Genomic DNA, 12,263 nt, shown 5'->3' on the forward strand with positions numbered 1-12,263 from the left:
ATTTAAAACTGTCTATTGGACAAAATACACTAGAATATCAGGATCTAGTTGGTTTATTTGGATGTGGAGGGACACATACTTCACATTTGGAAATATTGTGAAACTCCAATAATAAAACTACATGAAAGGAGTCTTGAAGTCCTTATGCAGACAAAGGCTTATAGCAAAACCTGTGGGCACCACCAAGCAATGATTGCTGGGACTTTGGATCAGAGAATTTCTGTTTGAAGGCAATTTACTAGCTTGCTATCAGACATTAAGTGAAACTGCCTCCATGAGCGAATGACATGAAGTATTCTTAAAACCTGAAATATCCATGATTTCTTGGGTGATGTCAGAGAAACAACCCAAAGGGAAGGAGAGTGTCCAGAAGTGTTCCATAATAAGATGAAAACGGTTTGTGGGAACATGTGACATATAGGGGAATACAAAAAAGTACTCAATACGTTCACAAGCAAGTTGACTCTCTTTCCCTAGGACCGTGAAACCACCTGAAGAGCTGCCTGATCCTGTTACCATTTGGGTGGTGGCCTATAAACAGCTCTTGATTGACCAACTAAGAGCTGCTTAGTTTGTGGGTAGCAGTTCTTAAGTGAATGGATAACACGCAGTTTGGAAGACTACCACTCTGATTGAGGAAGGTAAACACATGTCAGCGTGGTGGGATAAAACTCCATGCTGTTTGCCCCAGTGTTTCAGTTCTTAGTGATCCATGGGCAGTAGTCAATGGCTTGGTCATACAGTCAGGCAGGAAGGCAGTGGAAAACTGGCCTAAAAGGATTACCATATGAGGCATTGTCCTATAGAAATCACTATGAGAATATAAGCATTGCATTAAAGTGGGATTGGTTTCTGTCTCTTAAAAGAACCTTATTCCAAGAGTAAAAGATGATTGGAACCAGAGAGTAGATTTCCTGATGTACTTGCTTGAGGTGGTCACCAGCATCCACGATAGAAGTGGATCTTGGGGAACTGCAGTGATGAACAGATGTGCTGAATCTAGACATATTCCTCTTCCATCCTGTTTATTCATTGTGTCAGCTGATTGTCCCTAATGGTGGCTCACTTCGTGGTGTGATTTTTAATGACTGTGTTTTGTTTGATTTTGTTTTTGTTTTTCTGTAGTAGTCTCATATTGGGTTGTATGAATGCCACTAAGAAAGGAATTTTTCATTTGCCTTTTTAGAAGCTCTGGGAATTCAACCAGTTTGAAATTACTTTTTATGTTAATCATTCACATTGGCAACTATTTCACTAGAAAGGTAATATAAATGTGGACTCTTCACATATATATGATGCAGATCTTGTGTCATGCAATATCATGAAAATTCCCTTAGTTTGTCTTGTGAGTTAAATTGTACCTTCCCCCACCTTCCCCCCAAATGAGATATGTTGAAGATCTCAGCCCTGGTACCTGTAAATATAAATTTATTTGGAAATAGGGTATTTGAAGATGTAACAAAATTAAAATGAGGTCATACTGGATTTCACAGTAATTTCCTAAATTCAATGACTGGTGCCCTTATAAGGACACTTAAAGACACATAGACATACATAAGGAAGAAGGCCATGAAATAAAGGATACAGAGATTAAAGTGATAACAGCTACCAACCAAGAGATGCTAAGACATGTCACTAGTTTTTCAAAATTATCTTTCCTTCTTCTTCCTCTCCTCCTTCTCCTTCTCCTTCTTCTCCTTCTCCCTCTCCCTCTCCCACTCCCCCTCTTCCTCTTCCTCCTCCTCCTCCTCCTCCTCCTCCTCCTCCTCCTCCTCCTCCTCTTCCTCCTCCTCCTCCTCCTTCTTTTTAAGGTCACATTCCTATGGTTTGAAACACAAGGGGCTCATATTGGATCAGTTCATGGTATTGTAAAAAGCAGAAAGTTCTCATGTGCAACCCCTCCCCTGCAAATAATGTGTGCTCCTTTTATAGTATTGTTTGTCAACATATCTTGTTGCTATTTTCCCCTTACTTTTACACACGCTGTGCTTTCTATTGAAATTGTTTTTGCCATTATTATTCCAGCTCCTCTACTTTTCGGCAAAACTTTCTCTGAACACCTCAGGGTGAAACAAGCATCTTATTAGCGTCTATTTTGCATATATCAGAAAAAAAATTCAGCAAAATATGAGTTTATCAAGGGCAGAGAGTATGATGTTTTCATTTTTATATCCCAGGGCTTGACACAAAGTATATGCTCAATTTTTTAATGAAGAAATGGGGGACAGTATGTTTGATGTGTTAGCTGTACTATTAATATTAATTAGAAATTACTAAGGAGAATTCCATGACCTTCAATATATCTTTTTCTCTAAAATAACAGAATTAAATAAATGTTTGCTCACAAAAATACTTTGCAGTGTTTTCCGTATAAAGAGGTATTTTCCAGGGTACCTGGAAGGTTCAGTCGGTTCAGTATCCAACTTCAGCTCAGGTCATGATTTCGTGGTTGGTGGGTTCGAGCCCCACGTCCGACTCTGTGCTGACAGATCAAGAGCCTGGAACCTGCTTAGGATTCTGTGTATCCGTCTCTTTCTGCCCCTCCCCGTGCTCGCATTCTGTCAGTCTTCTCTCTAAAAAATAAATAAATGTTAAAGAAAAGAATTATTTTACTATCTAACTTCTAAACAGTATATGTTAAGAGATTGCAGCATTATTTCATTCTTTGAACCCAATGCTACACTTGAGCAGCATAACTCCATCCTTATCACATTCTTAACAACCTAGCAAGGTGAAATCAAATGGACTCTATGGAAGATTTTCTATATTAATTTTCTTTGAATCCTCACTGTCCTGAAGAATCAATGACACACAAAAAGGGCACATAATATACTATATAAAATGAGCAGGGAGATGAATACAAATACATGTAAACTTTTACACATAAAGGCCAACAATGACATGTACGTGGCACATCTCTTGTTAAAGTAGGTATTTTTGAAATTTGAGAAATGTATTGCTTTCAGGGTTATGTGCCATTTTTCATTTTGTATGGCATGACTAAGCTCTTTTCCAATACTGTCTAGTACTCAATAACATTCTGAATTAATAATTATTTTGTAGAAGTTCATGGTTGCATTCTTTCTCTGCCATCTATATCTTTACCATTCTCTCCAATTTGGCTGAATTCAGGAGAAATTAAGCTGAGCTCATTCAGGAAACAAAGAAAGCTCTTTCCAAACCATATGATAAGGTTAAATGAAAGAGCTGCCTTTGGCAGAGCAGAGATCTTTTTTGATGAATTAAATTACACAGTCCATTAGAATAGGAAATATATACGATGCCAACTTGATTTAACACATGGATCATGTATTTGGCCTTAGGACTAAATTCTATCTTCAATAGTTGCTTTTGGGTTGCTTCCACTAAGAAAATATTAATCTCTAAACCTCAAAACAACACCACCTGTTCATCCATTTATTCATGAAATGAACATTTATTGAGCATGTACTATTAAAAACAATACCATAGGGAAGTTCACACTCTACTAGAGAATGACTTTTAAAATAATTAAAAGTTGTGATAATTTCTATGTAATGAATTTACAATATGTATAAAAAAATGAGTGTGCAGAGAAGACAGGGAAATTAGTTTTTTTCTTGATAAATGGCCATGAATAAACTAGTTGGTTTTCTAAGATGATCCTTCCAGGCCAAGTCTTCATTTGTACTGAGTAAAAGAATGGAGAAAGAATATCATATTCTTAATGATCTTTGTTGCTAAACTTATTTACAATGTTAGTATCCTTTTCAACATAATAATCTAAGCAGATACTATCAGTGAATCAGAGTTGGTTGGTCCTCAAGACAAAATCCTTTTGTTGTCTTTGCTGTTAGATCAAATTCTGGTGAAACTTGTTAGAGCCTTAGTAACTTACCAAGAATATTCAGCCTTAGTAACTTACCAAGAATATTCAGCACAGCCACCTTGAGAAGAATATCCAGTGAGAAATCCAGATTACTTGCCAATATAACATTTAGCCATGTCAACATGCCCTGAAGATAAATTACCTGTGTGTGAGTATGTATATTTGTGTGTGTGTATCTGTGTGGTATGTGTGTATGTGTATGTTTGTGCTATTTGAGAACTTGTCAAGTCTTTGTTTATATTTTTAAGAATGTATTTTATAAAAACATTTTAAGAGTAGGGAAATCAATTTTTATTTTCTAACTACTTTGAATAATTAAGCACTACATGATTATAATAAATATTTGTCAACTGCCCATGGGACATGTATGTAAAATTAACATCAACCTCCAAAACAAGAGATATACTTTAAAAATATTTAATCTGACAATTTTTATAAAAATATAAAAATATACACTTTTATATAATTAAAAAAGAAAACATACTCCCAATGAAGCAAACATTAACATAAAAGGTGGAGATATACACAATCATTTATGGATGAAAAGGAGTTTTGCATTCAGACTCTGTTCATGGATATGAAATTGTGGGTATTGGTCAGTATAACTGTCTCAATATGATTATAATACATAATGTCTTAAGAAAACAGCAGCTCCAGGGGCATCTCTGTGGCTCAGTTGGTTGAGCATCCAACTTTGATTTGGGCTCAGGTCATGATCCCAGGGTCATATGATTGAGCCCCACACTGGGCTTTGTGCTGAATGCAGAGGCTACTTGAGATTTTCTCTCTCTGTGTATGCACCTTTCCCCCACCTATACTCCCTCTCCATCCCCCCCCCCCAAAAAAAAAACAAAGAAAGGAAAAGAAAACAGCAGGTCCTATTAATTTAATCAGTTTATTTGGGATTTGTTACTTGTTTTGTATGTTGAATTTAGTTTACTAATCCATAGCCATAGCATTTTTTTTCTTATAGTCAGTTACATTTCATTGGCATCATTATTTTATCACTTCTGATTAGCCATTAGTGGTTTAACTCACCATGTGGACTATGAAACTGTTATTCATAGGGTAAATATTAACATCATTTATTTTCTATGACATTTTTATGTGAGAAACAGTGCTGCTAACATAATTGCAAGATGGTCTGGAGCTGTTAATTCCACAAAATTCATTGTGATTTCATTGGAATTATGTGGATTACGTGGTTACCAATTAATTTATGCAATGTAATGAGTGCTTCATTTCATTCATCAGGAATTAAAAAAGTGTCTGCATTACAGCTTTGTAATTGTACAGAGACTCAGTCATCCTTTATTCGTCTAAACGTAATGGCAGTGAAATTGGTTTCTAGATATAATGTTTTCATGTATTTATTAAGAATAACAGAACTAGAAAGAAATTGCTGCCATAATAAGTTTCTAATGCAAAATATGATGACATATTATTTTTTCTTTTGAGTTAAAAAGATAAAACATCTTTTTATTTTTTCAGATAAAATGTTATAGCAATTTTATTACTATGCATGTGTATATATTTCATATGCATATTTTCCCTACTATATTAACCAGTATACCCTAAAAATACTAATTTTTAAAATTTCTTTCTACGTATGATATAGCAATCATCAAAATAATAATATAAGGTTGACGTATATACATATATATTTTTTCTACTGTATAATAAAACTATGATTTGTTTGTAATTTTCTTTTGACATCTCAGATGATATATAAGAACAAATACTTTTGGTGTCTTTTTTCTTCACTAATAAAGTATATCTTTTTGTTTTTCCAAATTAAGTCAAACTGTTAGTTGAAACAATAGAATCACATCTCTTTGGTTTTAATTTCATGCATCTTTTTTTTTTTAATATGAAAAGTTTCACAAAGCAGATAAGACCCAAATTGTTATAATCTTCCAGTCTTAAATACTTTATTTTGCTTACGGGTTGGACGTATCTTGAAAACTATAGGTCATTGTTTATGAATTCAAAATTTATTACATTTAACAATTTATTACTGATACATATATATTAATTTTTTAATGTTTATTTTTGAGAGAGAGAGACAGAAACAGTGTGTTGGGGGGGAGGGGCAGAGAGAGAGAGGGAGACACAGAATGCAAAGTAGGCTGTCAGCACAGAGCCTGACATGAGGCTCAAGCCCATGAACTGTGAGATCAGGACTGGAGCGAAAGTCAGATGCTCAACTGACTGAGCCACCCAAACATCTCTACATTTTATTAAAAAAAGATCACTCACATGCTTTCTGATGTGTGGGTATTATATATCCCAAATGACAGCTATATAGATTTTAATTTGTTCTGCTTGCCCTGCTTTCTCTTTTCCAGCATTTTTAAAATGCATATATACTGATTTATTTTATTATCAAGGGATATTCAGTAGCCCAGTATAATCTGTCTCCAGTTGGAAGTCAAAATAAATGGGGTTATCTGCAAGTAAGTTTCATTTTTGCCTTGTTCCTTTTACCCTAAAATTAATGACAAAGACTCTTTTCTTTATGAAACTTCAGCTAGGCTCCCATTATCCTGTTTTTAGACAAGGCTTCATCTTGGGTCAATTCATCCTCCGCCTACCTGAGCCAAATGTAGCAAGAATCCTGCTAAGTCAATTTAATGGCAATCCCTCCACCATTGATATCTGATCACACTAATCCTGTTAAATGAATGTAGCAAGAATCACCTTACCCTTGATGTCTGTCTCCTTTTAGTATTTTCCATCCATCCACTGAGCTTCTGGCTCTGCTGCTTGGCTATAAACTCCCACTTATCCCTGTAGTCAGAGTTGAGCCTGACCTCCCTTATTGCAATAGTCCCGACTGCAATCTTCTTTTTAACAACCATCAGAATACTTTTGTAACACTATTTAGCCGAATGTATATGAATTGGTGTTATCTATTTTTTTTTTAGAAAACAAAACAAAACTGCCATCCTTCTAACCTTTAAATAATGATCTTTATGAAAAGTTCAACTATATAGAGTCTAAAAGCATACTGAGCAGGAAAGTAAATCAAAAGAAAAATGAAAAACTAGGAAAAAATATAACTGCAGCTCAAATATCTGACAAAAATTTTGATGTCTGAACATAGAAAGGACTGTTAAAACCAACATAACGAAAAACAGAAAATATGTCATTAACAGGAATATGAATTCCAGAGGAAAAAAATTGATACACAAATGTTTTTTAAACCCATGAGAAGGGTTTCAACTTGGAGACCTCTAGTTGTCTGCCAGTAGTCATTCTCCCGTCTTTCTTAGAAAAAAAATTAATTACTTAAAAAATAATTACTTAATAATAAAATAAAAATAAAATAAAATAAAATAAATAAACTTGCTTTATAGTTGCAGCTTGTGGCCATTTGACTTTAGGTCTCAAAATTATATGTAAATGAAAGTGTTGGGAGATAGCCAGGAAATCTGCTTTAAAAGAAGGGTCAAATCTTGATTGTTCTTCTTGCTTTCTCTTAATTCATTTTTTGAGCGCACTATGAGAGTTGAGTCTCCAGACGATGTTTGGAACATGAACATGAGGTTAGAGACATAAGCCTGGAACACAGTCAGTTTTGTGGTGCTGCCATATCCCGGGGTTCCCTACCTCCCAAAGTCTTCTGTTTTGTTTTTAACAGGAGAGAAATGCAACATTCTGTGATTTGAACCTGTGTTACTTTGTATTTTCTTTTGTTATGCGGACAAACCTAATTGTATGTGATAGAAATTCATTCACAAATAAAGAAAAACTAACGAAAAATATTACTTTTAGTTATCAACTTGGCAAAGATGAAAAAGGTTGAAACTTTTTCTGTCAGGGTGTGACAGAAACTATTTCTGTCAGGGTGTGAAAAAAACAGGCATTGTTTTTTTAAAGCCTCCTCATACATTGTCAACATTGGGATACTTACCAAAATTTTAATTATGTATCGCTTGTCCCAGCAGTTAGACATTTAGGAATTTAAATTTTTCTTTTTTTAAAAATTTTTGAATGTTTATTTATTTTTGAGAGACAGAGTGCACGTGGGGGAGGGGCGGAGAGAGAGGGAGACACAGAATCCAAAGCAGGCTCCAGGCTCAAAGCTGTCAGTGCAGAGCCCAACACGGGGCTCAAACTCACAAAAAGCGAGATCATGACCTGAGCCCAAGTCAGCTGCTTAACCAACTGAGCCACCCAGGCACCCCTAAAATTTCTTTTAAGGAGACTTCCTGGATGTCTTTTGCGTATATATGTATATTTGTTTATCATTTTTATTTATCATTTTCCAGACCTTCATTCCAAGGTCACCCATAGCTGTAATAGAAAAAGCTATAAAAATATTGGGTTGCAATTTCAGCATTTAGTATAGAATTGAGGTAAATATAGAGTTCAATAATAAAGTTCTGGTAATATATTTAGAAAACATGGAACATCTACGTTTAACTACTAGGTTAGTAGTAGACAACCCTGCCTTTACAAGGGATGAAGGAGATTTCCGGTTACTGATATAGAAGCATAAGTAGGAAAGACTGAGTAAAAAAGCAAGTCTGTAAAGTTCTGCCTTCCTCACAATGCTTTAGGCAGTTTTGACCTCCTTTGCCCTCTTCCTCTGTGTATTCTGATAGCATTTTCTAGCTGGAAGATAACCTTAAAGCTGTTAGGATAGTCTCAATTTGTCTCAGTGAATTCTTTTAACAAGATACACAAAATAAATCCTGAACTTAAGCCACTTACACTAGACTGACTTGTATTGCAGGTCGCGTTCAATGGTCATTCCAGAACCCAAATGCCTCCCAATGTAGAAAGGAGAGTAACAGGAAGTCAAGTCTGATTGTTTGGGAACTTCCCAGACACTGATGCTGACATGGCAGTCACGTTGGGTAGGATCTATAAATCATGTGTCTGACAGTTCAGCCTTAAGTAATAATTCAACAGTCAAGGTATGTTGATATCCATAAAGCAAATTGGAGAATAGATTGCTTGTATAAAAGAAAATGATAGGAAGAGTAGGTTTCTAGATGGATACACCAGGAATTGTCAATAGTGAGAAATGACCCTAAATACTATGCTTTATGCACGAAATTATTTTTCCCATACACAATAATATTAATTTTGACTTGCACTGAAATTAACACAAGAAAGTAAATATATTTTTCCAACTTCAGGTACATAAGAACTACCCATACTACTGTTATTTACATCAAGATCTGTGACAGCTTTGTCACTGAGTTATAGATTACAAGGTTGGTGAGGAAATTCAAATTTGATTTCTGAATGGAAGTTTATTTCATGAACTATAAACATCATTGTATCAAGACCGAGAATTACATTAGAATAAACTTATTAAAGTAGAAATTCATAGGGAAGTTTCCTTAAAATCAGAATTTAGTTATGATCATTCTGATAATGACAAAGTAAGGTTAAGTAGAAATATGGCATACAGACCTTTTATACAAATGTAGGTACTGTTTATATTTTCAGTGTGTATTAGTACAGCTAACATATAAATACTCTGTTGCCTTCTTCATTGTACAAGCTGTTATCTAATGTTAGGGATCTCCTTGCTTTGTAATAATCTCAAAGGATCATTTCCTACAACTCAGAGTCTTCCTTTCCTTTCTTTCTCTTTCTTTCTTCTTTCTTTCTTTCGTTCTTTCTTTCTTTTCTTTCTTTCTTTCTTTCTTTCTTTCTTTCTTTCTTTCTTTCTTTCTTTTCCTTCCTTCCTTCCTTCCTTCCTTCCTTCCTTCCTTCTTTTTCTTTTTCTTTCTTTCTTTCTTTCTTTCTTTCTTTCTTTCTTTCTTTCTCTTCCTTCCTTCTTTCTTTCTTTCTTTCTTTCTTTCTTTCTTTCTTTCTTTCTTTCTTTCAGACCCATTTATTTAGCATCATGATCAGACTATTACATTTAGCAATCAACAGCATGGATGCAAAAAAAAAAAAATGTACATTAAAACCCTTTGTTGGAATGCTTTACACTTTCCACAGAACAGAAACTAAAATAACCTGTTGTATAACTAGTCAAAAATACAGTCCTAGAGGTTTTTGCCCATACACATGAGTATTGTCTAAAACATGTCTTTGTAGCAGCTAGGCCCTGCGACCAGTGTGCGTGGCTGAGTTCACAAATTTGTTGTAACCTGTAGCTTCCTGTCACTTCTCAGGCTCTCCTCTCCTGCTAAGCTTTGTTTCCTGACAGTAATTAAAACCTCCTGCCACTGCCATAGCCACTGCTTCTGCTGGAACTCTCCTAGCTGCCTTGATTTCATGGTTTGGCAAAGTATTGGCCTCTACCACCATAGGGGCCAGAGCTTCTGCCTCCAAAATTTCCTCCTTCCTGGGTCCAAAGTTTGAAGATTGACTGTTGTAATTGCCAAATTCATTATAGCTTCTATCACCACCAAAGTTGCTTTCATCAGTACTAAATCTGTTACAGCCATCCCTGCTGTCATCATAGGGAAACCTAAGTTTCCTCTGTGACCAAAGTTGTCATTCCCACCTAACCCACTTCCATTACCACCACCGAAGTTTCCAGAATACTTTGACCTCTTTGGCTGGATGAAACATCAGCCATCTCCTGCTTAGATACAGCTCTCCTTACTTCACAGTCATTGCCATTCACAGTATGGTATTTTTAAATTTTATTTTTTTAAGTTATTTTTTTTAATTTATTTATTTTTGAGAGAGAGAGAGACAGAGTGTGAGTGGGGAAGGGGCAGAGAGAGAGGGAGACACAGAATCTGAAGCAGGCTCCAGGCTCTGAGCTGTCAGCACAGAGCCCAAAGCCTCACAAAACGAAATCATGACCTGAGTGAACCTGAGCCTAAGTCAGATGCTCAACCGGCTGAGCCACCCAGGTGTCCCCACAGTACGGTGTTTTTGAATAACAATCTTGTCTACAGAGTCAAGGTCATCAAATGTTATAAAAGCACCGCCTCTCCTTTTGCCACTGCCTCAGTCAGTCATGACCGACTTGAATCACTTCAATTTTCTCATACTGTTCAAAATAATCTCTTGTGTCTTCCTTAATGCCACCAATGAAAAATCTTTTTCACAGTTAAGTGGGAACTGGGTCTTTGAGAATCTTCTCTGGAGACAGTCCTCTTTGGATCTGCAACTCTTCCATCTACCTTGTGTGGCCCTGCATTCATGGCTGCGCCCACCTCCTCCACAGTGGCATGCATGACAAAGCCAAAGCCCCTGGAGCTCTTGGTGTTTTGGTCTTCATTACCACACAGTCCGCTAAGAGTTCCATATTGCTCAACATGGCTCCTCAGACTCTCCTCGCTTGTTTCAAAGCTCAGACCTCCAAAGAAAAGCTTCAGCAGCTGAACAGGCTCTTTGGGAGACTCTGACTCAGACATGATGGCAGTGGACAGGGAGACGTTAACGGTGCTTCCTCAGTGGCTTCCATGGGCAGAAAGTCAATTTACTTCTCATAGAAGCTTAGTGAAAGTATTGGGAGCTTATATATTTAAAATTTTCACAGTGTTATTATACGAAGTTGTATTATTTGGAAGGGATTGTAGGAAAGGGATTTTTCAGATGATGTCCTTCTGTATTGCTTTTACTATTTCCAAATGATTTTTTTTTACTATTTCTATAAAATAAATTAGAAATATATCTCTTGGGATTAAATTATCATACAAATGAATTCAAACAAAACCGTGCTCAAATAAAGAATATAGCTTTCTTTCTTTTGTTTTCCTTTTTTATTTCTCCCTTTCAAGTATTAAATAAATACTATTGTGGGGAAAGATTGTAAGGTAATAGATTTCTGAAAATCACTCTGAGGTGAATGAATTAGTTTACATGATAAATAAATCTCATTCTGTGTACAGCTACTGAAAATAAGTATCAAAAAGTAGAATTCTGTGATTCAGTAAATACCTGGAATACATTAGGTAAAATCTTCGCATTCAAATCCTTGCTCACTCTGTATTTTTTCAGTGTGATCTTGGGAGAGAAAAAACGAAAACAAAAACCTCTTTCAACCATATGTAATTGACATGCTATAAAAGAAGTGTGGGAGCAAAAACAGAAGACAGTGGAATTCTTTACACGTTAAGTTTATAACTCTGATGACAAGGATAAATGATAGAAGGAGAGTAAGAAACGTTTTTGAAAACAAACTTTCAGCAATTGTGGTAATCATTCTTTCAGAATTATCTAATTTATAATAGAGAATTGTTTTCTGAAAATAAAAATTAGTTACAGCATGAGAGAAAAAATAATTTTGACACTTTTCTGTTGTATAAATCCTGATGCATCATCTAGAACTGGAGACACTTTCATTCTAATCTGTGGTAAAATGCCATGATTTGTTGAAAATATATCCTTTCTTTTCTTTTCAGATTTGAATTGAGTTTTTAAAGCATAAGATGATTTAAAATATTAGTGATGGGAAGTATAACTT

At 35.4% G+C, this 12,263-nt stretch overlaps 1 pseudogene; it reads right to left on the reverse strand.

Annotated features, from left to right (window-relative positions):
* Window positions 1-10,049: 10,049 nt before the first annotated feature.
* LOC144617353 (heterogeneous nuclear ribonucleoprotein A1-like 2) lies at window positions 10,050-11,211 on the reverse strand (annotated as a pseudogene).
* Window positions 11,212-12,263: the final 1,052 nt, after the last annotated feature.

This window comes from Panthera onca, chromosome C2, assembly GCF_046562875.1.
Source record: "Panthera onca isolate mPanOnc1 chromosome C2, mPanOnc1 haplotype 2, whole genome shotgun sequence".
NCBI classification, from domain to species: Eukaryota; Metazoa; Chordata; class Mammalia; order Carnivora; family Felidae; genus Panthera; species Panthera onca.